General features: G+C 38.8%; 1 long non-coding RNA gene and 2 pseudogenes across 1 annotated transcript; all 3 read right to left on the reverse strand.

The window, feature by feature from the left end:
• Positions 1–1,665: 1,665 nt before the first annotated feature.
• LOC103001862 (uncharacterized) lies at positions 1,666–7,320 on the reverse strand. The gene is made up of 2 exons (XR_451432.2): positions 6,810–7,320; positions 1,666–2,677 (listed from the first exon to the last, which is right to left on the reverse strand). It is a non-coding gene; the product is annotated as an uncharacterized LOC103001862 (long non-coding RNA).
• Positions 7,321–15,205: 7,885 nt separating this feature from the next.
• On the reverse strand, positions 15,206–15,825 carry LOC103012432 (mitochondrial import inner membrane translocase subunit Tim17-A-like; annotated as a pseudogene).
• A 600-nt stretch (positions 15,826–16,425) lies between these two features.
• Positions 16,426–16,825, reverse strand: LOC103002043 (phosphatidylinositol N-acetylglucosaminyltransferase subunit P-like; annotated as a pseudogene).
• Positions 16,826–27,878: the final 11,053 nt, after the last annotated feature.

Here is a 27,878-nt window from a genome sequence, read left to right on the forward strand (position 1 = left end):
GCCCTGAGATCAACTGCCGAGAGAGGGGATGTAGTTCATCTAACGTTACCACCTCCTTCTTCTCAGTTTCCCCCAGGAAGATAGGCCCACAGGGACCACGGAGGCCTCACTCCCTGAGCTCGGCAGCACAAGGCGTGGACTACAGAGCCATGGAAGTACATTACCCAGATCTATTGCAGACAGTAGCATACCTGAGGGCCCCAGCTGCTCTCTGGATCCATTATTTTCATGCTTAGGCTACATTTCCCATGGGTCATTTCCACTGGAACAACCACTGAGCAGGTATCTTAACACACGCCCATTCCTGTGAGGTAGGAACTCCTTTGAGAGGCAAATTCTGACCTTAAACCTTCCTGGAATTATGCTGCAGTCTGGGACCCTTGCTACTCAACCCTCCTTCCTTCTCTCTTTCTTTCAAAGGGGTCAGACATGTTAGGCAGTCTGAAGACTCTACTCCTCTGGCTTCCTCTCTATTTCAACCCTTACAGGCATTTCCCCAAGTACAGCTCTTGTAAATCTAATTCCATATTTGCATGTGCTTCTTGGAGGACCTGAACTAACAAATTTGGACTTGGTTCTGGCAGGTAGTTAAGTTACTTGAGGATCAGCTTCATGTTACTGAGGCTTGTCTTTTGAGCAAGTCTAGATTTTATTGTCATGCTAGTTTAGCCCTACTTATGTAAGATGTAACCTTCCTGGTGTGGAGTTCTCCGTGAGGACACCTCACTATGGCTGGATGGAAGTTAAATGTTTCCCACTCCTGTGCTAGTTTTGGGAATTGTTCAGTGTTCAGCAATGGGCACAGAGGGATCCATATGCAAATTTCTGGAAATCTTTTCTCTGCATACCTTCTTCCTTACTGATACTCTGCCCTGAAATTCAAGACACTTGTCCCACTCGATACTAACCCTTGTCTCCTCAACTCAGCAGGACTGCTCTGAAATGTTTGGATGTAATGTTTTATATTATGTCTTACTCATATGCAGTGTGCCAATACATAGCAAATAGTAGGAGCTCGATCCATATATTTTTAAAATAAATTTATTAATTTATTTTTGGCTGCGTCGGGTCTTTTTTCTGGTGCGCGGGCTTCTCATTGCGGTGGCTTCTCTTGTTGCGGAGCACGGGCTCTAGGCGCGTGGGCTTCAGTAGTTGTGGCTCGCGGGCTCTAGAGCGCAGGCTCAGTAGTTGTGGCCCACGGGCTTAGTTGCTCTGCGGCATGAGGGATCTTCCGGGACCAGGGCTCGAACCCGTGTCCACTGCATCGGCAGGCAGATTCTTAGCCACTGCACCACCAGGGAAGCCCTCGATCCATATTAAATAACTCAAAAGTTTATTCCTACTGGTGGCAATTCCAGACCAAACAAGTGAGGATGATAATGACGTCACATGGATGTAGGCAGAGAGAAAATTATTTCTGGTAAAATGGAACTTCAAAAGAGGAACCCCAGGTCAAAATGTGCAGTTTCCCCCCTGCCTCCCCCATTCCAGCCAATATTAATGCCAACCCTTTAGGTTATTGAAATTATTCCAACATTTTTCCTTCCTGTGTTTCTACCAGTTTTTCCTTTGTTGGTTGTAAGCTCTGTATCACTAGTCTATGTGACAGTAGAAAACAATATCTTAGGAAAAATTAATGACACTGATTTATAAAGCTCATAGAAATATAAGAAATGGTTAATTTTATTTCTCCAAACAATTCATGATTACTTCTGAGATTACATGAGTTTAGAAGATATCTAATATTGTTATCCAATGGTAAAATGTTTCAAGTAGAATAATTTAAAAATTTTCCAAGTTCTAGGGTCACTTCCTATTTCTTATAAGTGTCACTCAGGTTAAAACTGTTAACATACAGCTTCTAGGAAGTACATTTAACCTTCCTATTTAACCCTTCTGCCAACCTTGTTCTGGACAGTGAAATTTTGATGATAGAAAGAAGAGAGAATATGGATTTAGACAAGGCTAACAACACATTCTATAGGCTTCTGAGATGCCTCCTGTGCACTGTCTCCCATCTCTTCCACCTCCGATTCCAGCCGCAGCTTTGGTGAACAGCTCTGGGCAGGTTTCATCCCGCTCTGTGCTGACGGTGCCTCATCTCAGGCTTGCGTCAGGAATCTAGCTTCCTGTCCCAAAGCTTCTCTGTTGCAGCACTTGTGATGCTGTAGCACCAGTGAGGGTCTCCTCATGGGGGAGTTAGTGCCCCACGCGAGCAGCCCTCAGCACACAGGTGATAGCTGCTGAGACATAAATCCTTCTTCTTTTCGTCCCTCAGGCAGACTGTTCTGAGCCAAAGTTTGTTAAGAATCCTGGGAAGGTTCTGCACTAAGTAGCCATGAACACTAGTGGACCACTCAATAACACTACCTTGTTTTGCTTGGACTTTCCCTTTTCCGCCTGTTCACTCCCCTCTGTCTCATTCCTGTTCCCTGGGATCACATTCCCAAAATAGAATGTGTCTACCTTTGTCTCAGGCTCTACTTTCAAGAATAACCCAGATTAAGACCGTAGGTAAATAGGTTGTTGGTAGACTAAATAATACAGGAATATAATTTCCCTTGACTCTGCACATGCTATGAGGAAACACTTAAGGGAGCACAGTTCATGGTAAGTTCGATGATTTTCCATCCTTTTCCTTTTTGAAAGTTCATCATCGATCCTGATGCCTGAACGCCTGAAGAAAGAAGTTGGTACAAATTAGCTTACAATTGAATAGGCAAATTTCTTTGTGATGACAGCTCTAAGTGCTTTTTCTTTGCGAGGCAGCCCTCAGCTATTTGATTGGATATTTCTAATATTTCTAATAAGGAGAAACCCTCAGTCTACTTAATGAGGTAAAGCTTTTCGTTGCTTTGGAAACAACCATATCACATTTCTTATTCTCTTTGGTAAAAAGCTGGAGCTTTTACTGCCGTAATCCTTTTTGCTAAGACGCTCAAACATACCTTAAACATTAAAAAATTACTGGAATACTGTCAGGACTTTCTTATTCATGAAAAACTGAACAAATATCTTGAAAGATTTGGAGGTTATTAGGAATAAATTAAGGTTGCCCACATGCCAGCCCTGAGAAAAATGTTATCAGTTATAATCTTTTACTCATTTAAGGTACTGAAGACACTACAGAGAACAAAATTGGTAAATCCCCCTCTGTCTTCACCAGAACTTATATTCTACTGGTGGGGAAAGTGAGACAGTAAGGAAATAAAATAATTAAAATACATAGCATTTCAAATAAAGGCTTCATATAAAAATAAACTGGGGATGGGGGAATGAACCTCCAAGTTTTTTGTTTTGTTTTGTTTAATTTCTTACTGAGAAAATGACGTTTGAACAAAGACCTGAGGAGGAGAAAAGAGTCAGTCATATGGATGTCTGGGGGAGAACCATTCAGGAAGTGAGAAAAGCCATCCCAAAAGCCCTGAGATGGAAAGATGCCAGTGTGGTTTGCGAGATGTGAGCATTAGAGATGAGGTTAGAAAGGGCATGGGGCAAGGAGGAAAGCAGGCAGTGGGAGATCATGTGAGAGAGGGGTTCTCGATGGATGTAGGGCCATACTATGCACTGAGGGGATATTCTGAAAAACTGGGGGGACATTTTGGTATTACTATGATTGGGGTGGTACTATGGGCTTTAGTGTGTAGGCAACATTTATGCTCAAAGTACAGTAGTGTTCGGGACACTTCCACCCAACAGAGTATTCTTCCACATTTTGTGTGTCTTTAAAATGCCCTGCTGCTCATTCGTGTAGATGTAAAACTTTATTTATGCTAACTTCTAAATTCCATTCATGGTAAGCTAGGTTATTGGGATCCACTCCCCACTGAAAACAAGTAAATGTCCTGGATAAAATATAGTTGATCAATTTTGGAAAGCTTTTGCTAATATTTTTTCAAATATTTTTCTGCTCCAGGCTCTCTCTCCTTGCTTTTCAGGAGTTCAATTTCATGTATGTTAGGCCATTTGACACTGTTCCATCAGTCACTGATGCTTTGTTTATTTAAAATATTTTTTTCTCAGTGCACTTATATTTGGATGATTTCTAGCAACCTGTCTTCAAGTTTAATGATGCTTTCATGACTGTGTCCAACCTACTGATAACCTATCAAATAATTTCAGATTATTATATTTTTCAGTTGTAGGATTTGCATCTCATAAAAAATATTACCTGTATCTCTCTCGAAATTCTCTACTTCTTCACATATTACATCTTGTTTTAGTAAGATTCCTTAACATGTTTATCATGGCTAAAGACCTTGTCTATTAATTCCAGTATCTGTACTGATTTATGTTTCTATTGATTTATGAGAAGGGTGACACTGCAGGGCAGTGGGAAAAGAATAGTCTTTCAAGAAGAGCACTTGGGTCAGCTGGATAGCTATATGAAAAAAAAATTAACACTTAACTGCACACCGTACTCCAAAATCAGTTCTACGTGGTTAGTAGATTTAAAGATTCAAAGAAAAACATTACGTTTTTATTTTTAATTTATTATTTTTTTAAATTTGTGGCATGTGGGATCTTAGTTACCTGACCAGGAGTCAAACCCTTGCCCTCTGCAGTGGAAGCGTGGAGTCCTAACCACTGGACCACCAGGGAAGTCCCCCAAACATTACGTTTTTAGATGGTAAAATAGGAGAAGGTCCATGTAGGCAATGGTTTCTTAGGAATAGCAAAGGTACTAACCATAAAAGAAGATTGAAAAGTTTAGACTTCAATAAAAATTTAAAATTTACAGCCATTAAAATTTAACAATGAGATGGTTAAAATGCAAGTCACAGATTAGGAAAAGTGTTTTTGTTTGTTTGCAGTACTCATAAATGAAAATGGACTCACTATAAATCCAACAGAAAAAGACCTCACCAAAAATGGAATAAAGACCCAAAAGGCATTTTACTAAAGGGGATATTCAAACGACTAATAATTACATGAAAAGGTGCTTTTTTTCATTAGTCATCAAGAAGTGTAAACTGAAACCACACAACCACCAATGTTGGTGAGGGTGTGGAGCAATGAAAAGTCTCACACGCTGCTGGTGGGAGTGTAAATTTGGACAATTGTTTGGCACTGTCAACTATAGCTAACCATAAATATAACCTATGTCGGAGCTATTCTACTTTTAGGTATATATCCCAAGAGAAATATGTATCTATGTGATACATATATAGCTTTAGATACGCATAATATGCTGATAAGTATAGTAATGTTCACAGCAGTATTATTTGCAATAGCTCCAAACCTGGAAATAACATGAATATTCAGGATCAGTATAAGGGACCAGCCACAAAAGACATATGACTCCATTTTTATGAACTATCTAGAATAGGCAAATCTATAGAGGCAAAAAATAGATTAGTGGTTGCTTAGGGCTGGAGAGCATGCAGGGTAGGGGAGTGACAGCTAAAGAATATGGAGTTGTTCTGAGGTGATGAAAATGTTCTAAAACAGACTGTGCCTGTCAATGGTTGCACTTACCTGTGAATATACTAAAGAAACATTAAACTCTACATTTTAAGTGGATGAAAATTGTATGGTATAGGAATTATACCTTAATATAGCTGAAATTAAAAAAAATAACAGTATAAACGATAAACTGCAGCATATTCACACAATTAAATGCCATACAGCATAAAATAAAATACAGACCTGTTACATGCAACAATGGATGAATCTCAAATGTAATATGGAGTGAAAGAAATAAAATACTACAGAATATTTACTGAATAATTCATTTCATGTGAAATTAAAGGAAAGACAAAACTAATCTTTTGATTATGGTTATATTTGGGGAGAAGTTGCCCTTGACTGAGCAGGGGCTGGAGGAGCTAGCTAGGCACGCTCTATTTCTTGATCTGGGTGGCAGCTGCAAGGTTATGTTTGTGTCAGTCAGTCTTTGAAAGTTTATTGAACTGTATATTTATACAGTTTCACCACATTTTTGGATTTTGTAATTCAACAAAAGTTTATTAAGAAAAATTTTTTAGAAATCCAGTTCAGTAAATTGTCCTATTAATATGCATTGAAAAGCTGGACTAGAATACATAAACATTTTGATAGTTCATTTTTGTGGGTTGGGAGTATGCTGAATTTTAATTTTTGTCCATATGCTTTACAGTATTTTCCAAATTACCAGAGTGGACATAAATATATTACATCTATCAACAGAAAACATGCTATATAAATACAATTGTCTGAGATCTTCTTGTATTGTTTATACTAATTTAATCACAGTGTAAGGACTTTGGTTTTTGCTCCCAGATAGGAAGGGACTGTCATTTTAGAGTGAAGGAGGGTGTGGCTGCTTGTCTGGGGGTTTCTGGGGGTTTCTGGGTTTCTGGGGGTTTCCTGGCAGCCCTCCTGACTGCCAGGAACTCAACGGCCACTCAGTAGAGAAGAGCAGAGGTGCAGGTGTAGGGGCCCAAAAGATGGTAAACTAAGCCTCAGTAGGTGGCGCCCAGTAAGCCCGGTGGGTCGTGGTCCTCCTGGAACCTGAGTCTTTACTGCAAAACTGTGGTTGGACCAGAGACTGAAGCTCTAGCCTCCGTGCTGGGTAAACTGAAAGACTGTAATCTAATCAGAGTAATCCCCATGTTTTTGTAAAGCCCGAAGCTAAGAGCGCGTTTTTTTTTTTCTTACATGTTTATGAGGTTGTTTAAAAAAAAAAAAAAAAAAGGCAAGCGACAGAGACGACTGTTCCTGCCCTGCAAATCCTAAAATATTTGCTATCTGGCTTTTTACAGAAAAAGTCTGTCAACTTGATTAAGAAACTCTAGGCTGAAAATTTTTAAGGTATTTAAAAATGTTACCTGGGTAAGCTCTTGTTGGCGAGAAGCCCGGTGTGGAATGAGCCTGCCCGGGCATTTTCAGTCAGTGGTCACGAGCTGTAGTACTGCCCAGGCTCGTCAGAAAGGAAGTCAGAATCCACTAAGGAGAGCGTGATCACCTCTGGAGAATCCAGCCTGCACGGGAATGGCCAGGCACCAGGGGCCGCACGCAACGGGCTCTTCCTGGCAGAGGGCTCCAAAGGATAAGCGATGCTCCCTGCAGCCCGCAGCGGATCGCAGAGGAGCGGGGCGGGGTTCAACTGGGAAAGCAGCGTTTTCACTCCTGGAGAAGACAGCGGAGCCCCCTCGGGAGCTTTCTCTTCTCTCCTCTGCTCCAGGCAGCCAAGGTGACTGCGAGGTCTGCCCCACCTCTGTTAACTTTTGGAGACGCGCCGCGTGGGCGCGGCTGCCACCCAGCGCCTGCGCAGTGGTCGCTCGCAGGGTCCTCCCACCGCGCAGGCTCGGCGGGTCCGTCCGCTCTAGGAGGAGTACTACCCTGCTTCGGTACCAGAGGGAGGAGGAAAGCAGGGCGGAAGGACATGTACAGTGTGTTTTGCTGAACAATTTGAGAGTGAGTTGTGGACGTCATAACCCTTCACCCTTAAATGTTACCAATATTTGACCTGCGCGGAAGACCATTTCATTTAATTCAGCCTAATATCGCAGTACTATCCCCTGAGAATAAGGGTTTCTCCTACATCAAGGTTTATCAACTGTGGCGCTGTTGATTCTGGCGTGAAGTCTCTTTGTAGTGAGGGGAGTGGGGCTGTCGTGGGCGTTGTACAGTGTTCAGTAGCACTCCTGGCCTTCACACGCTGCTGGATGCCAGTAGCACCCGGCCCTCCCCTCCCCAACTTGTGACAACCCAAAATGTTTTCAGACATTATCACGTGGGTGTGGGGAGGGCGGGGCAGGGCAAAATCGCCCCAACTGCGGCTACTGGCCTATAGGATCACAGTACTGTGTCTTTAGGAAATGTTTCCCTAGGCTTTTCAGACCCGGGGAGGCGGAATGCACTAAACGTTGTTACATTACTCTTAGTTAATATACAGTCCATGTTAGAATTTCCTCCATTGTCCCCCCACGCCACCCCAAATCCTTGCTTACCCTGTTGTTGTCTGTAGAATAAAAATCCAGGATATAACAAGGATCACGTATTGATTTTAGTCATCAAGTCTCTTGAGCTTCCTTCAGTTTAGACTACTTCCTCAGCCTTTTTTGCTGGTTGTTTTTTTTTTCTGGCATTGACTTTTTTGGGAAAGTTCAGACCAGTGGTTTTCCAGAATATCCTTCAATTTGGATACTCAAATTGGTCCTCATTGAAAGATTGACGTTGAATTTTTTGGCTTTTCTGGCTGGAATTCCACTTAGGTGATGTTATATCCGATGTTTTCTATTTCACAGACCTATTTAGCTGTTCTAACAACATTTAATTTTCAAAAGCCCATTTATCTAGCAGTGATTTGAGATACCACTTTTATCACATACATAAATTTCCACATGGTACGTGGCTCTACATCTATATTTACTGTTTTTTCTATTGATCTGATTGTCTACTTAAGTGCTAATATTATACTGTTTTAATTATAGAAACTGTATAATATGTTCCAATATCTGGTAGAGCTAGGCCTGCCTTATTGCTGTTTTCTTATTTTGATTTCCTGTTTTGGGGGGAAATAATCTTGCTTATTTATTTTTTCCGTGTAAACTACAGAAACTAGCTGCATAAAAAATACTTTGAAAATTGGCATTAATTTATGATTTTGCATTATTCAATTGAGGAGAAAAGTTTATTTTTCCTTATATTCAAGTCACAGTTTTCTATCTTTAAGCTTTAAAGGAAAGCTTTAAAGTTTTTCTCATATAGGTTTTGCACAGTTCCTATAACATTTACTCCTAGGATATTTTTTCATTTTTGTTGGTAATGTAAATGGGGTCATCTCTTCTATTTTCCCCTATAATTGCTTATTGCTTAAATATATGAAGACATCGATTTCTACATGCAATTTTGTATCTCGCTCTCATATTGAATTTCCTATTGCTTCTAGTTTTGCATTGATTCTATTGGCATCTCTATTTACGCTTTTATATAATTGCAGTGATTATTCATTTTAAAGCTCAAATGCCCATCTTTGGCTTCTATGTTCATTTGATAACTGCAAATGTCTTGATAGCTTCCTTGCTTTTGGATACTTTAAGAGTCCCAGTCTCGTATTGCAACAGTCTCATTTACTGCTCCAGACCTAGAATCAGCCATTTCTCAAAGGAGGCTTCATTGCTTTCAGTGAAAATGGTATTTGGTGACCACAATCTGTGCACGTAGGATGTTCATGGCTAAAAGGCTTGTTGTTACTTCTCGGACTTTTAAATACAAGATCTAGGAAATATGTGGTTTTTCAAAGAAAAATAAATCATAAACTTGTGCTGATACTCCAATTCTAATGAAAGGTTATAGAATTTTTTACTTATTTAATTTTATATTGAATCTCTTTTCTGCTGAAAAGCATGGTTCCTAATAATGTTAACGTAATTGCTTATTTACTTTTTCCCATAATATATGTTAGTTTCAAAATAACAGAACCAATGCTATAATGAATTATAAAAGTGCTAAATGCAGTTTGATACAGCTAGGTTTATTTGTTTCAGGTTGTTTTCAAATCTAGGTTGCTTAATTAAAAAGAAAATTAAGTCCAAAGTGGGGAGAAAAAAAAAGCAAGTCTTAAATATTTCTAACTTTTTGAGTCTAATGTCTAACTCATTTTCTCTCATTTTTATTGATACAAATATTTAAATCTATGAATCTTTTTCTAAACACTCTTTAGCAGTATCCTGTAAACTCTGATATCATGTTTTCATTATTTTTTTCTAGAAAATTTCATGATCAGTTGTTATTTTTTCCTTGAGACAAGCTAAGTTTAATAGAAAAATTTTAAATTTCACAGTGGGAAGATTTTCTTATGTTTTGATTGTTATGGATTCATACTTTTATCATCTTGTTGATGGAGAATATTATTTGTACTTTTCTTTATGTAATTTATTGAAGTATAGATGTTTCTGTAATTATGGAGTCAATTATTATAAATGTTTTTTGGTACCATTTTTGGTCTTGGACCAAGGGAAGTATACTAAAGTCTGCTATTATTTATGTATTTCTAGTCTCTTTGAGTCTCTTGTAGTTTCTGCTAAATGAAAGAAGCTACTGTGTTATTTGCTGCATATCTTTCATAAATATTTTATTTTCACTGTGAATTGTAGCATTTAGCATTTGTAAAGTGCTCTTTGACTTGGTAATAGGTTTGGGTCTAAATTCTACTTAGTTGGATTTCAAAATCTCAATTCTTTCTTTGTATTTGTGTTTTCTTGGTATACCTTTGTGCATCCTTTCATTGTTAGCATTTCTGAATTGTTGTAGGTGTGTCTTTGTCTTTTATGTGCAGCAAAGAGTTGGGTTTTGCTTTGGAATCAACCGTTTTGTCCTTTTAATAGGGGGTTAAGCCCTCTGTTGGTAGATATGTTTGATTTCAGTAGCTCATCTTTATTATACGTAAAATGTAGCATATAATATTTGATGATGATAAGTGCTATTGAGGAAGATAAAGGAGGGGGAGGAGAGTAGGAAACGCAAGGGGGGAGTTTTCTATTTTAAGTAGGTGGTCAGGGAGAGCCTCAGGGAGAAAGTGACTTTCGCACAAACTCTTGAAGTAGGTGAAGGAATGAGTCGTTTGGATAAGTGGGCTAAGACCTACCCTGACTGAGAGAACAGCAAGGCTCGGAGGCACAACAAGATTACTTGGTGTGTTTTCAGAGAACAGCAAGGAGGCTGGTGTGACTGGAGCGCTGTGTGCAGGAGAATAGTAGGAGACAGGCCAGAGGGGATAAAGTCGAGGGTATCAGATAGGGCCCTCAGTCTCAGGGAGGGAAAGGACTATCCCTTGACGAGGAATTTTAGTGCCAGATGTTGAAATAATATTACTTCTGCCATCCCACAGTCATAAATTAATAACTCTGGGAATGCATTAGTAACTCTGGGAATTCCAGCCTAGGTAGGAGAAAGAAGCCAGTCTTATGGGTTTTATATTTTGGGGTGCAACTCAAATTATGCATGAAATAGTTTAATCTCTGCTGAAACACCTTCCAATGCACTGGAAATGATCCTTGAATATATTCCTCAAATCTCTGATGTTCCAGTTTCTACTTTATATTCTACCCCCAAACTCATCAGATATAGCTTCAGAACTTCAGCTTTTTGCTGTTTAGATGAAGGCGTGAATTTACAGGGGAATAACTTTATTGAAACATAGCAATGAAATGTATCTTGACTAATAAATGTTTAAAAAGCAGAAAAACATTAAAATTCTATACAGAGACGCTTGACCAAAGGCCAGCACACAGCACAGTTTTTTGAATTCTTCTAAAAAGTATTCAGCTTAAAACAGTTTGTTTTTTTTATAAAGAAATATGTTGTTTTAACAGAAAACTGTATGACAGAGAAGGTAGAATGAAATGGATGTATCTATGAGGGAAGGGTTAAGGGTGAATTAAGTCTGTAATCCAGGAAAACAATGTTTAAGATTCCAGTGGATGGGAACAGAGAAGGGACAAACTTTCAATACATGCAGGATTACTTCTTCCTTGTCTTCTTGTGTTTCATTTTGCTGCACTTTAATTTTCTCTTTGCTCTTTCTTTTTTTCTCCTTCACCTTTTTTTTTTTTTTTCTTAAGCTAAACTGTCAGTGAAATGCTGTCTGAATAAGTCACAACTCATAGAAAACTGAACAGTGCATTGTAAAATAGGACACAAAACAAAAGACTTCATCTGAGAGCTGAGATCATCGCGTTGGGGTACACAGACCCAGTGCAGCAATTCAACAGTGTTTCTTAGAGCCTGAGACAGTTTCCACAATTCTTGGTATGCTATTGCCCCCTGCTGTTCATGTGGAAGCACTGACAACAGAAATAGGTTTTCAAAACGTTCCATGTTTTAGTCTAATGTTAGCGTGCTATCAGAGAAAGTTAGACGAAGCAGTTCAAATATTTAAAACAATAATTTAAGGAATTGTTTTCTAAAAAGCTGAATATCAGAGAAATCCCAAAACATCTTCCCTAATCCCCAGTATATCAAAAAGAAATGTATGATTCTGTTATTTGGCTAATGAATCTAGTTTCCTTTTTAAGTTTCTGAAGGGAGCAAAGCACAAGGCAATTAAGGTAGCTCAGAGAAAAAGTGGTGAAGTAAGCAGGGAGAATGGAGGGCAAAATGTGCAAAAGGAGGGGGTAATGAATAATTTACATACAATGAGGGCAAAGCAGTTCAGTCCTGAACAGATCATCCGCATTCCTCCGAGGGTGTTGGATAGCAACTGTTCTGTCTCCACAGAAGAGCGTGGATGGGTCATTTGCGAGCCTTCAGGTCTTCTGCCTCCTTGTTCTTGGGTTTGGTCACGAAAACTTCTCAGAACCATTATGATGTGAATTGGGGCCCCTGAAGCAGAGCAGAAGCGCATAATCCTTGGAGCTAATTTCCTGATTTACTCTGCAATTTCTAAAGAGGTCTGGGCTGTCTACTGGATGGAAGTCAGCCCATGTGCAAATATGTGTGTTTGAGCATAGGAGTTTCATGTTATTTTTTCCAGGTTTCATAACTCCAGCAACCATGGGCTGCTAGTTCCTGCATGCCAGTTCTTCCAGTGGGATTAGGTAATTAGGTACCAGGATCCCCTCTCACTCAGTAAAAGCAAATTAAAAACTAAGGGCCTTGTTTCAGCATTTTGTTTTTGCTCAGACTCTTTCTCCATGAGGAACATGACTAGAGAAGAATCTTTTAATATTTAGAAAATCACATGCATATTTATATACAAAATTACATCCTGTTGTGATAAACCTAGAAATCCAGCCTGAACTACTGTTGAAAGATTTAGTTTTGGCTGTAAATACCACTAAGAATGTAATTTCTAACTTCTGAAGCCCCCACCTCAAAGGCACAAATGGTGAATTTTGAGATAAAAATTTGAGAAAACATTTACATCATTTATTTCAGATAACAATAAGCTGATTCCTTAATACTTGAGGTAGTTCCATTCATAGTGTTGGTTTTAGTGCTTATAGAATTTTGTTTCTCCTGTGTGATATTTTACTGTTTACTTACTCACTTGAATGTATATTTTCCACTATGGCAGATGTTAAAGATATGGTGAAAAATATGATAGACTCTGCCTTTAAGCTTTTTATAGTAATTTAGCAAAATGTAGAACAACAGTATGATAATCACATAAGAAGGAGCCAAGAGTAGAAAAATAATTTCCCAATCCTTTTCACTTTATCATTTTATTCCCTTTCATTCCATTTCTTCTCTTTACTATTTTATTTTATTTGTATTCATTTTGCTTAAATTACAAACCAGGAAAGCTGACTATCCTTTTTATTTATCTTTGCACAATCCCTAGTACTCCAGCACTTTATACAAAGTTTGCATATATTTGTAATAAATATCTGCTGAATGAAATATGAGCACTTACTAGTTGCCTTAGTACTATACTGTGCCTATGTAAACTAGATGCACATTTGATTTCAACAGAGGAAAAGAGTGAAGTTAAGGGGAATTTATATAGACCTAGATGGAAGTATTAGAAATATTTTTTTGTATTCAAACTCTAAGGGGTAATGAGAAACTTTTTAAATGAGAAAAACTAGAACACAAAACTTCTACCATGTAACTACTTGAATCTTTTCTTTTTTCTTAAACATCTTTATTGGAGTATAATTGCTTTACAATGGTGTGTTAGTTTCTGCTTTATAACAAAGTGAATCAGCTATACGTATACATATATCCCCATATCCCCTCCCTCTTGAGCCTCCCTCCCACCCTCCCTATCCCACCCCTCTAGGTGGTCACAAAGCACAGAGCTGATCTCCCTGTGCTATGCGGCTGCTTCCCACTAGCTATCTTACATTTGGTAGTGTATATATGTCCATGCCACTCTCTCACTTCCTCCCAGCTTACCCTTCCCCCTCCCCATGTCCTCAAGTCCATTCTCTACGTCTGCATCTTTATTCCTGTCCTGCCCCTAGGTTCTTCAGAACTATTTTTTTTTTAAATTCCATATGTATGTGTTAGCATACGGTATTTGTTTTTCTCTTTCTGACTTACTTCACTCTGTATGACAGACTCTAGGTCACTACAAATAACTCAGATTTCATTTCTTCTTATGGCTGAGTAATGTTCCATTGTATATATGTGCCACATCTTCTTTACCCATTCATCTGTCGATGGACATTTAGGTTGCTTCCATGTCCTGGCCATTGTAAATAGTGCTGCAATGAACACTGTGGTACATGACTCTTTTTGAATTATGGTTTTCTCAGGTTATATGCCAGTAGTGGGATTGCTGGGTGGTATGGTAGTTCTAGTTTTAGTTTTTTAAGGAACCTCCATACTGTTCTCCATAGTGACTGTATCAATTTACGTTCCCACCAACAGTGCAAGAGGGTTCCTTTTCTCCACGCCCTCTCCAGCATTTATTGTTTGTAGATTTTTTGATGATGGCCATTCTGACCAGTGTGAGGTGATACCTCATTGTAGTTTTGATTTGCATTTCTCTAATGATTAGTGATATTGAGTATCCTTTCATGTGTTTGTTGGCAATCTGTATATCTTCTTTCGATAAATGTCTCTTTAGGTCTTCTGCCCATTTTTGGATTGGGTTGTTTGTTTTTTCGATATTGAGCTGCATGAGCTGCTTGTAAATTTTGGAGATTAATCCTTTGTCAGTTACTTCATTTGCAAATATTTTCTCCCATTCTGAGGGTTGTCTTTTCATCTTGTTTTCGTCTTTTCCTTTGCTGAGCGAAAGCTTTTAAGTTTCATTAGGTCCCATTTGTTTATTTTTGTTTTTATTTCCATTTCTCTAAGAGGTGGGTCAAAAAGGTTCTTGCTGTGATTTATGTCATAGAGTGTTCTGCCTATGTTTTCTTCTAAGAGTTTTATAGTGTCTGGCCTTACATTTAGGTCTTTAATCCATTTTGAGTTTATTTTTGTGTATGGTGTTAGGGAGTGTTCTAATTTCATTCTTTTACATGTAGCTGTCCAGTTTTCCCAGCACCACTTACTGAAGAGGCTGTCTTTTCTCCATTGTATATTCTTGCCTCCTTTATCAAAAATAAGGTGACCATATGTGCGTGGGTTTATCTCTGGGCTTTCTATTCTGTTCCATTGATCTCCCACCATTCCCTTAAATAGAAGAAGGTGCTAAATGTCTCTTCATAGCCTATTTGGCCATAGTTGTCCCACCTACAGTTTTAAAAACAGACTGAACTTCATCTTCTGAAATCCTTCCTTGAACCGCAGCTCATTCTGTTAAGGAGGTCCTGGGAGAGAGGTCCTATTGGTATTGTTGATAGTCCCTGAAAGGTGAGGATGGTAACTGGGATGAAGGCAGCTGGGGGGGTCTTCAGCAAACGGAGGACTGTTGGGAAACTGGGCAGAGGCAAATCTGGTCAACAAGATACCAGCTCCTTCGATGAGAGCTAGCAGAATGCCACCCATCGCAGCTGACCCAACCATGGCCACTGGTCCATTTCTTGCTGCCAGGATGGCTCCTGTTAAGGCACCACTCGTGATGCAGTTCCAGGGGTCTTCTTTCCCTTTGACTTGAACCATACTGCAGTCAATCATGGATAACAGACCTCCCCAAACTGCAAAACTACCTCCCAACTGCAGAGCCCTGGTTCTAATAGCTGTCAGATTCCCTCGTAGTCTGTGGTTTACTCCCACCCAAGAATTGCGAAAACCTTTGCTTGAAAGATCCCACCACCTATGGCTCCCATCGTAAAGACCCCACCACAGTGGTCCACATTGCGCCAGGGGCAAGGCTCGTGCCGTGTACTCCTCCATCTTGACTCTGCTGCTCCTGAATCTCTTTTTAATGATTATCGTAAGTTGCCAATACATATGAATTTTCAACATTTCTGCCTGTGCAATTCTTATCAGATCTGAGTACATGCAACCTATTGAAGATTTGGTAGAAACCTGAAGATAGATAGCGAGCAATGATGATGCCTGTTTTTCAAAAGGAAGCTGAAACTTATTTTCTTTTTGAATCAAGAACTAACTTATCAGTGTTTCAGTGTACAAAATTCATAGTATATTGGAACATGCTTTTTGCTGCCTTAATGGTGTAACCCAAATTGTCTGCTCCTGTTTAATTGTTCTACTTAAATTGTATTGAATGCCAATATCTAAGAAAACTGTCAGCATAAATGGTTCCAGAATTTCATTGGGTTACTGAGAAGTGGATCTTCTCTGCAAGTATACTATGTTATACTATAGAGTATACTATATATGTAGTTTTCATGTATAGTATCTATATGTAGTTGTACTATGAAGTTATCTGTATCTATATAGTAATGCAGTATTCTATCTATTAATGTCTAATATTTGAGAACATTTACAATATTAATGGAACTTAATCTAAGAGACGTTCAACTTACTTTTTTTTCTTTTTACATTTCAATACTGGATATTAATAAGAAAGATAGAATAATTATGATCAATATTATTATGTCAAAAATAATAAATGCTTGATGTTAGCCTACATACAATTCAATTTTTGGTGTGAAGTTCCTTGGTTGTAAGAAGGAATATTTAGTTTACTTCACTAATAGAAATATCTTCTAATGCTAGATGGCCTCTTGGTATTTCTTCTGCTGTTGATTTTTAGCATCGTTATCTGTGATTACATGAATAGAGTTGAGTGGGGAGGTACTCATCATGTTTATTCCAAATAAGACTATGTAACGGATTGCTATAGTAATAATGAGGTAGACAGGCGATGCAACTGCCTGATATTTTTGAGGCCAATAGGTTAAGCCTAAGGCGTTCAACCAAGATTCAGGAATAAAAGGCCACATGAGATATAGTGTGCACCAAAATTGGGAGCTTAACGGCAAAGAAAGCCATAGATCGCTCTTTCTGGAAATGGCAAGGGTGACTCTTCCACCATTTTTTCTGTGGCTGTAGACAGTCTGGGGCCCGTCTTGCTGACAGCTTGGCCTCCTGAGTGCCGAGTGCCCTGCACGAGGAGAAATTGAGGGAAAGGCCAGGTAGCTAGGGCACCACCCGCCGGGGTGCAGGCGCACCGCCTCTATACCGGGCCGGAGGGTGCAAGCTGTAGAGTAGGTTTATGTTCTTCTTTCCTTCCCGTCTCACGTCCCATGGACTCCGCCTAGAAAGTTTGGAACTGTTTCCTGGTAAGTGGTCGTATGGAAATTAGTATGTAAGAAGCTCACAGGGTTCGACAAATAGTTGACAGGAACTGTATTTTAAATAGCGTAAAGGCCTCTTTTTTTTTTTTTTTTTTTTTTTTTTTTTTTTTTTTACAGCTACTTTATTTATTTATTTCTTTATTTTTGGCTGTGTTGGGTCTTCGGTTCTTGCGAGGGCTTTCTCTAGTTACGGCAAGTGGGGGCCACTCTTCATCGCGGTGCAGGGACCGCTCTTCATCGCGGTGCGCGGGCCTCTCACTATCGCGGCCCCTCCCGTTGCGGGGCACAGGCTCCAGACGCGCAGGCTCAGTAGTTGTGGCTCACGGGCCCAGCTGCTCCGTGGCATGTGGGATCTTCCCAGACCAGGGCTCGAACCCGTGTCCCCTGCATTAGCAGGCAGATTCTCAACCACTGCGCCACCAGGGAAGCCCAAGGCCTCTTTTAATTTTAGTATTTTGTGACTCTTCTTCACATCAGGCATTGCCTAAAAGCATGTTTTAAAAAAAGTGCCAGCTTCTGAGTTTCATATGTGCGGTGGCTTCGTGTGTAGTCAGTCGTCACAAGGCATTTTATAAGTGCTTCATTGCATATGGTGCTGGGCTAGGTGCTGATGAGGGAGAACAGCACAGACTGTGTTCCATCCTCGAGTTATTTATAATAGAATGTGAGAGGAATAAAAAGAAGTCCGAAAGCACAGAATTAGAAGAAAAAGTAAGGTAGATAGCATTTTGCTTCTATTTCAGTGAAGTGTCTTTGGGGAGGCTTGGTTAGTATAGGGTGGAGTGGTTAAAACTGTTGAAGGTACAAACCTTCTCAAATTATCCACCTAAAAAGTTGGAATTCATGAATATAGATCCCCTCTGTACAGGAGGCAATCTGCCTGTCTCTGTCCCTGTCTCTGTTTTGCTTTGAAACCCAGATCTCTGTCTGGATGGCTGAAAACAATGGAAATTATTAGAGCTCCTCATAATTGATCACTCTTGCCAAAGCCATATTGATAGATATGGTTGGGATTTAGGAAAAAAACAATAGCCCACATGACTTGGAAAATAAAAATAAATGTGCTGCTGAGATGCTGAAAATATATCATTAAATAGCCAAAGAGATATAGGAAATACTTCATGTATGTTTTAGGCTGGTCAGTATGAGGTTTGTATTTTAAATGGTCTCTTCTCTCAATTCAAATTGCCTTAAGCTTCTGGCTTTTGAAAAATATTTTGTATTCATGAACACTTCTTTTATAATTGATGGGGATGTTTGCTTATGGCCCAACTCTAATTTGTAAGCTGGAAAGTTCATTTATTTATTCATTCCACATCTATTATGTATTTACTGTGTGCCAGATATGATGATAGTGATTGGTCTTTACGTTAATTTTAAAGCATACTTAAAATTTTGTGAGCTCTATTTACCTGAATTCCAAGAAATCATGTTCAGAGAACAAATCAAGGCAAGAGCAAGTGGGTCTGTTACATTTTGTCTACATCTCTATTGTAGCAGTTATCACACTTTCCTTTTTTACATTAATTTTGCCCGCTGGAATGAGAGCAGAGCATGGTCTGGATTTGATCATCACTGTGTTCTCAGCATCTGACACAAAACTTGAAACATAATAGAGACCTAACAAGGGAGGTTTGGATGAATCTAAAGCACCACATACACAAACATAACATTGTTCTTTCTGAAGACATTTTAATTTTCACTGGGTGTCAAGGCCGTTTCACACTCTGGAATATCTTCCTCTAGGAAGAGGCAATATCTTTTCATAAAAACCCTTGTTATCTAAATATCTTTCTTCCAGAATTAGACTGAATATTGATCTGAAGTACTTTGACCTGACTTTGAATTTGATCTGAAGCACTAAGATTCCCTCTTAGTGGAATCTGATTAAAATCATTTTTGTTATAATTAAGGTCTTCAGGTTCCAAGTGAGTATTTGCTTGACATTTATGAGAACAATTACTTTATATTAATCTTAATAATATTTTTCAGTTTGCCTGGTAGGTAAAAATCAGGCTTTAGAGAAGCAGTTCTTATTTGGGAAATGCTGATGATGGGCTTTCTGAGGAACCCTTCTCATTCATCTAGCATTTGTTGCTTTCTATGTTTTCAGTGGGTTTATGTCCACCTAAATACATTTCGTAAGTGCTTTGAGTATGAAACAGTGCAGAAAGGAGACAGCAATCATATGCAGCCAGAGGATTATGTAATTCACATGAAATTCTTGATGATTCCCATTTAGGGTGGGAGTTAATGGTAGTACTTCGGAGTAAAATCCCTGATGCTACATTTATTAGATATCATATGGGACTGATGGGATTGTCACTTACCATTGAGTAAATTGTGCACTGTACAAAGAAACTGATCTAAGGTGCACACTGTTTATATCATAGACTTATCAATTTGAATATTTATTGAGACAATTTTATGGCAGAGGGCAGTAAAGTTTCTTGTTCAAATAAAATTAGTATATTATGATACATTTTCTGACAAATGGAAGTAAAATGTCTTGAGGAAGAGGTACCTTGTTATTTTTGTTTGCACAAATGCTCTGTATGGGCTAGTGGTGGCCTGAACTTGGACAAGGTACATAACTCCTTTGGCCTTCAAGTGAGGATATTAATCCCTACCTCACTAAATTGGTTGACAGTGTTAGACATGTCTGGCATATGGTCAGCATTCAAGAAATGCTTTTGAATGAATATGAAAGCACTGAGCTTAATGTATGTGGTAAAGGTTTGATAAGTTGCAGCTCACTTTTGCCTTGAATAAGGGGAATTTTAGAGAGATTAAGTATATGTGTAAATATATGTATTTGAACCTTTGAACTAAAGTGTTTCACATTTTACACTTATTACTATGTGGTGTTACCTTGGATATTGAGATACCCTACTGAGATGTTTGGGGTCCTTCTTTATTTTCCTGAGGGGTATGCATCCAGCATAAAGAAAATTATGGTAATGTGACCCATTGAAAGGAAAATAGTGTCTCGTAGTTGAGTTTCTTTTGGAATCCCAAAGTACTGGAATCCTAGGTTTAGAAGGGTCTGTTTGAATTTCCCTTGATTTATCAAATATGTATTAGTTATTACATGGGAGTATCTATGCTATGCACTAGGGCTGTAAAGATAACTAAGATACTATTGTCAAGTAGTTGCAAGTCTTTGCATGAACATTTCCAGGGACAATTCACAATTACTAACTTGATTTTTAGGAATCTCTCTTATGACAATTCAAAATTTGTCTTCCTGTAACTTTTATTTATTGGTGTTAGCTTTACTCTTTGGGGCACAAAAAATAAGTCTGATTCTGTGATAGAAAGGTCCTTCTTACTTATTAAGGTAATTAAGGTTTTTCAGAGACTTCTGTTCTTCAAGTTAAATATCACTGTATAATTCTGCTGTTTCTCAAGCCTCTTCTCCCTCTTGCTCCCATTAGTGCCTTCCAGGTCATCTACTTACCTCTAAAGATGTGGTAGCCACTGGGTATTCAGGGCTCCAGATGTATACGGACCACTGCAGGATACAGTAGTATGATCACTTCCTGCATTCCAGATTCTGTCCCTCAAATCTCTCTGCGTGATCATTGTGTACTGTATTAAAAAGTGTTGTATTTATTTTGCACAAGTTACCATGTAAAGTATTTTTGGGAAAAGGATAAGTGACCTCCTTAATTTCTTGAGGAGCTCTTCATATGCTGTATCCGACATTCCAAATGGGACCTATAATGAGGCTACCTTGCTAGGGTTCTGGGTTATTGAATTACAATTTGGAAGTCATTTTTGGTCCAGTTGGTTAAAGCCACTGTAATTCATACATTTTCTGACAGCTAAGAGGTGACTGACTAGCAGAGGAAGGGCTTCTATAGTTTTGCACAATCCATTTCTATAAATTATTATCTCACTTAAACATTCTTTTTGATGAACAAAGAATATGACAGGGAAAGAATTGTTCTACTTATAACTCTAAGCAGTTACTAAAAAAACTTAATATCTTCTTAACATTTTTATTTAAGTTAACAAATGTGTGGGACTCTCTTTATACCAGGTGTACTCTGACTCAGTGTTTGGGACAAGTAGCCCTGCCTAGCAGAGTGCCAGAAGATGCCAGTTATAACTCAGCCACGACTTGTAGGTGTGTGCACTGCTTTGCTTTGTTCCTTTTAGTAGAAGGAAAGGACAAAGAGTGATGCGGTAATTAATTGGAAGATGGGAACAGGGAAGAGAACTCTGCTTAGATAAATGGGGAGTGTTTGGCAGTAGTGTGGGTTAGAATTAGATGGGTAGTGTGTTAGTTTCTTAGGGCTGCCATGACAAATTACCACAAACTTTGTGGCTTAAAACAACAGAAATTTGTTCTCTCTTAGGAGGTCAGAAGTCCAAAATCAAAGTGTTGGCAAGGCCATGCTCCCTCTGAAGGCTTCACGGAAGAATCCTTCCTTGCTTCCTCCGAGCTTTGGTGGCTCCTGGCAATCCTTGGCATTCCTTGGCACGTAGATGCATCACTTCAGTCTGTCTGTGTTTTCACATGGCTTTCTTTCCTGTGTCTCCTCTTGTCTCTTTGTCCAGATCTCTCTCTTCTTTTTCTTACAAAGGCACCAGTCGTTGCATTAGGGCCCAACCTAATCCAGCAGAACCTCATCTTAACTTGATTACATGTAAAGATGCTATTTCCAAATAAAGTCATATTTACAGGTACTGGGGGTTTGGATTTGAACATATCTTTCTGGGGAACACAATTTAACCAACAACAGGTGAGACGGCACTAAATCATGGAACACTTTAAATGACAGGTAGAATAGTTAGGGTTTTATTTATAAGCCAGTGGAATCACTGGAAAATTTAAGCAAGGGTACTGATAAGATACTTACTACAGGAAGGTCTGGCAGCAAGCATTATGCTTCAGTATACTGAACTGAAGATGAACTTTAGAGGCTAGAATATTAATTAGGTGTATGTTGCAATGTTCCAGGAATAACATGAATGAAAGTTTATAAAGGAAGATGGGGAAGAGTGTATTTTCCAAAGGTGGCTCCTGTCTCTCATACCACTTGCTCTTCTGCAACGAGACCTCCTTACACCTTCATCAATAGTTGGTGTCTGTTTCTCTACCCATGAACTTGGGCAGAGCCAGTGACTGCTTTGACCAAGAAAATAGGGTGAAAGTGACACCACACCAGTTATATGCAAAGACTTTTCTTGGCCCAGCAGCTTTAACTCCCTTACCTCTTGGAAGATAGCCATGATGTAGGAGGTGTGACTCCCCTGAGACCACCGTGCTGTGTTGTGTCTCAGTTTGGTGTTTCCAAGCCATATGGAGAGGCCCTAGAGGTAGGGCCAGGGCTGGGGTGAGGCAAGTGGGTTTTCTAGGGTGCAAAATTTAAGGAGACACTCGCTCTCAGGTGTACTTGCACAGTACTGAGAGTGAGCACCTCCTTAAATTTTGCACTCTGGGAGATTCACTCTTAAGAAGGCACTCATTCTCAGGGGTCAGTAAGTACTGGGGCAGCACTTGAGAGTTAGTGCCTCCTTAAATTTTGTGGCCAAGACACCTCTTCTTGCCTTACCCTAGTCCTCGCCCTTCCTGGAGGATGACATACCAAATGGAGAGAGAGAGGAGAGAGGGGAGGGGAGAGAGGAGAGAGAGAGAGGGGAGAGAGAGAGAGAGGAGAGAGAGAGGAGAGAAGAATGGGCCAGTAAGGAGCTTGAGAGGGAGAGAGAGAAAGAATAAAGCAAGAGTGGTGCAAGACATTTAAGTGAGGAAACCATCTTGAATATTGATCTTCTGGCCTTAGCTACCAGCTGGACCAGGTAGATGAGATGAACCACTCAGCTGAGTCCTCCTTAATTCCTGATCCACAAAATCGTGAGTGAGTTTTTTATACAGCAATATATTACCCAAAGCACTCTTGCCAATATTATGTGGGACTGAGCGTTGACTGAGAAATAGCAGGTAGCCGTATATTTACTGAATTCTGATGGAGCAAAATATGCTTGATTGCTACTTACGGAGAAGGGATGAAGAAAGTGATGTAGAGAGATTATAGTCACTGGCAGCCTAGGAAATAGAATTTAAAGCTTTGCTTCTTCAACGCTCTGCTTAAACTACATAGCCATACAACTTTTAATGTTTGAAGTTGGCCAGAACAAAAAGATATACACACTCACAGTTTGAGTATACACACTCACAGTTTGAGTCTTTATAGAAACAAAGTCTGTTTTGATCTGACATGTAGAGGGTTGTGAAATTCTCATTTTTAAAGCAGATGGTCTGAATTCTGATGCTAAATGAATACAATTGTCCTTGGATCTCATTAGCCCTCATATGGGATGGAGGGAACTCTGTATAGTTATTTCTTCTTGGCTTTGTCTGAACAAATCAAGCTTTGAAATGAAAGGTTTAGTTTTTACAAAGGCTGAATTTACTAATTTTTTTATTGAGTACCTCTGTTTCGTGGTAATTTACACATTCTTTCAAATGGTTGTTGGCACATTTATTTATTTTCCTTTGAAGTATTTTCTAATTACTTGTAAACAAGGCTGAGAGAAAAAGCAAATTTGGAAAAAAAATTAAGAAAGGGACTGTTTGGCAGAGGAGTTGTATTACACATAAAATTAAATATGATGGATATATATATATATTTAATATTTTCTTTTATTTATTTTGGCTGTGTTGGGTTATTGGGTCTTTGTTGCTGCGCGCTGCTTTCTCTAGTTGCGGGGAGCAGGGGCTACTCTTTGTTGCGGTGCAGGAGCTCCTTATTGCGGTGGCTTCTCTTGTTGCGGAGCACGGGCTCTAGGGCGCGCGGGCTTCAGTAGTTGTGGCACGTGAGCTCAGTAGCTGTGGCTCGCGGGCCCTAGAGCGCAGGCTCAGTAGTTATGGCGCACGGGCTTAGTGGCTCCGCGGCACGTGGGATCTTCCTGGATCAGGGACTGAACCCGTGTCCCCTGCCTCGGCAGGCGGACTGTTAACGACTGTGCCACCAGAGAAGTCCCTGATGGATATTTTTATAATCCTTCAGTTAATTTTATAGGTTTCTCTGCTTGCTTCTACAAGTGGGCAGTGAGTAAAGATTTCCTGACCCATTATTCATTTCAACAAGGTGTTAGACATTTTTATGACCTCCTAGAGTACTTATAATCTGTACTACACAATTTAGCACCTAATTATATTCTGTGTTGTATTGTTCATTATTATATCATTGTACAATTCTTGTTCCCTCAAGTAGATTATATGATCTTAAAAGGCAGGGACCATATCTTATACTGCTGTATTTGTATTACATCTAGTATAGTGCTGGGCATGGTATCCACTTGGGAAAATTTAATTGATAGAAGTATATTAAGTAATTTTAGTCCCTTAAAGCTCAGTGAATGTGTCTATGGAGCATTTGTCATGGCTCTGGACTTAAGGGCACCGAGATAGGCAAGTTACTTTTCCTTTCCCCAGGGAATTTGTCATCAAGTGGAAGTACCAAGGTGAAGGATTGCTTTGACTGATGAAGTGACTTCTCCTTTTTTCCTTTAGTGTCAGACCAGGGCAGTTGAAAAGCAGAGAGGCATACGCCATTGTGCTACCATTATCATTTTGATATAGATGATGGTTGACGTTTTTTCCTCTTCATTTCTTCAGTTGGACAAGCCAGCTAATGGTGTCTGACCTGGGGAGGGATGGGTATCTTTTTTGGCTGAGCAGCTAGGCTAAGTGGGTTGGCAGCCTTTACCTTTCTCTTGTTTTGAGTGAGCATGCTGTTTCTCGGGGCATTAGATCTACATTATTATTTTTTTTATTGTGGTAAAATATAGGTAACCCAAAATTTACCATGTTAATCATTCTTTTTAAAAATTTTTATTGAAATATAGTTGATTTACAATGTGTTAGTTTCAGGTGAACAGCAAAATGATACAGTTTATATATATATATATATGTATATATATACACATATATATGTATATATGTATCCTTTTTTAGATTCTTTTCCATTATAGGTTATTATAAGATATTGAGTATAGTTCCCTATACTTCAAGGTAGGTCCTTGTTGATTATCTATTTTATAAATAGTAGTGTGTATATTTTAATCCCAAACTCCTAATTTATCCCTCCCCAGTCTTCCCCTTCGGTAACCATAAGTTTGCTTTCTATGTCTGTGAGTCTATTTCTGTTTTATAAATAAGTTCATTTGTATCATTTTTTTTTTAGATTCCACTTGTAAGCGATATCAAACGATATTTGTCTTTCTCTGTCTGACTTACTTCACTTAGTATGATAATCTCTAGGTCCATCCATGTTGCTGCAAATGGCATTATTTCATTCTTTTTTATGGCTGAGTAATACTCATTTTAAACATTTTAACCATTCTTAAGTAGACAGTTAAGTAGCATTAAATATATTCACATTGTTGTGCAGCCATCACCAATATCTATCTCCAGAACTTTATCATCTAAAATTGAAACTCTGTACCCATTAAACAGTTACCCATTTTCCATTCCCCAAGCCCCTGGCAACTACCATTCTACTTTCTGTCTCTATGAATTTGATAATTAGGTACCTCTTACAGGTAGAATCATAATGTTATTTGTCCTTTTGTGTTTGGCTGATTTCACTTAACATAATATCATTAAGGTTCATCCATATTGTAGCATGAATCAGAATTCCATTCCTTTTTAGGGTTGAATAGTATTCTATTATATGTATATATAACATTTGTTTGTCCTTTCATCCATTGGTGGACATTTGGGTTGCTTCCACCCTTTGGCTAGTGTAAATAATGCTCCTATGAACCTGGGTGTACAAATATAGATCACATTATTATGAGCACCAATACTGATTTAATGCTCATGGTGAGCAAAATATCCTTATCACCCATTAAACTATCTGGAAGAATCAACATGTCTCTGGAATTTCATAACTTGAATTCAGAGACTTAAGTACTCATAGGAAAACGTGGCCTGACAATATCTTTTAGATTAGGACTGTGACCAGTACTTGCATTCAGTGAGTATGTCTTGTTTATTTATCCTTCAAAATGCTTTTTGTCTCCATCTTTCTACTTGTCACTGCTCCAAGGTATGTCCTCATTGCCATGCAGCAGGAGTACTGCAGTCACATCCTAACCAGTTTGTCTAACTTGTCTCCCCTTTCCCGTTTTTCTTATAAAGCACTGCTTTGGTCATTTTACTCTACTGAACAAAAACTTTCAGTCCCCGTCATTATACAGGACAAAGCTCAAACTTGTTTGAAGGACTTTTGTAACCTGCTACCAGCTTACCTTTCAAGTCTTACTTCTATTTCATTATACAAACTCTACTCAGAGTCAAAATTGTCTTCTCATTACCCCTTGGACAAATCATCATTATTTTGACTTTTGCTGTTCATTCCACCACGTAGAACCTTTTTCATGCTGCCTTCAAGTGTTAAGTCAAACCTCAGTGTCGCTGCTAAATCTTTTTAAAATAGCCATGTTTGAAAGTGATTGCTTGCTCTTTTGAATATTTGTACACTCACCATAAGATTAATCATATTCATGTTTTTGTGATAGCCAACATTTTTTGAGTTCTCCGGCTTGGCCTAAGGGCTTTAGTTGCATTATTTCATTTCACCTTTATAGCAACATGTGAAGTATATACTATTATTATCCATTACGCAGATGATAAACTTGAGGCTTTGAGACACTAACGTGTCCCAAATCACACAAATAGTAAGTGGCAAATCTAGGGCTTGGTCACAGGTTTTCTGCTGCTAAAGCATCATTTTAAACGTACTGTCTTAATTAGATTATAGACCTGTAGGTGAATAGGGTATTTGCTGCTAATGGTGTCTTCCATAGGGACTGCCTGTGGGGGTCAAAGTCAAAAAAAGACTGCCCATTGAATGGAAACTTTTTTTTCTTTTTACCTAGCTCACTGTGGATGAGCTTAGCATGATTTTTCAACTGGTTACTTTCTACTGTTTCTTTAAGACCAGGAAGGCTTCCCGACTGCTCACATCTGATTAGGTATCCTTCTGAGGCACTTCCTTCTATCAGAGTACGTGCCACACTGACTGTATTGATCTGCTACATGTTTGTCTCCTCAACAGCATCTTTGCTTGAATTCCTAGTACCTAGAACAATATCCAGCACATATGCGCAGTAAATGCTTTTTAAATGAATTAACTGCATTTGTGACCGTGATCCATACAAAGAGTTGGTTTCTAAATGTGTTGCTGTTATAGAGTTGAGTAATACCTCAGTCCAATGAAGTTGAACAGGGTGTATCCTCAAGGAGGCATGATGGGAATATAAATGAAAACTGTAATTTATTTAATTGTACTGCAACTTACATTACGTGGTATAATGGTATTTGTGGTCACTTTTAACAAAGGCTGATTGATTGGAAGGAGTTGACATCTATATTCAAAGAAGAGAGATCCTGAGTTTTAAAGGCATGGGTGTATTTGGTCTGTAGGTAATTTGGGAGCAGATATGGTTTAATGTTTTGTATAATATTCTTTAAAATTAGCCAGTTATTTCTGGATATATGCTGTGCCCATAACCTTCTGATTAATAATTGGATTTCTCAAATACCTTGATATACTCAAAAATGAAATCCATAGAGAGTAGATATTAATATTTTGGTCACTGGAAAATAGTATATTCCCCATAAAAATAGCAGATGATTCTTTATATTTAATTATTTATGAGTCTGCTAACGGTGTCTTAAAAAAATTGAAGCAGAAAATGATAAGACGTTAGACAATGGTGATGTTACTTAAAAAAATTTCCGCAGAGTTCTTGCCTGAGAAGCCAACAAAA

Source organism: Balaenoptera acutorostrata, chromosome 4 (genome assembly GCF_949987535.1).
Source record: "Balaenoptera acutorostrata chromosome 4, mBalAcu1.1, whole genome shotgun sequence".
Lineage (NCBI taxonomy): Eukaryota > Metazoa > Chordata > Mammalia > Artiodactyla > Balaenopteridae > Balaenoptera > Balaenoptera acutorostrata.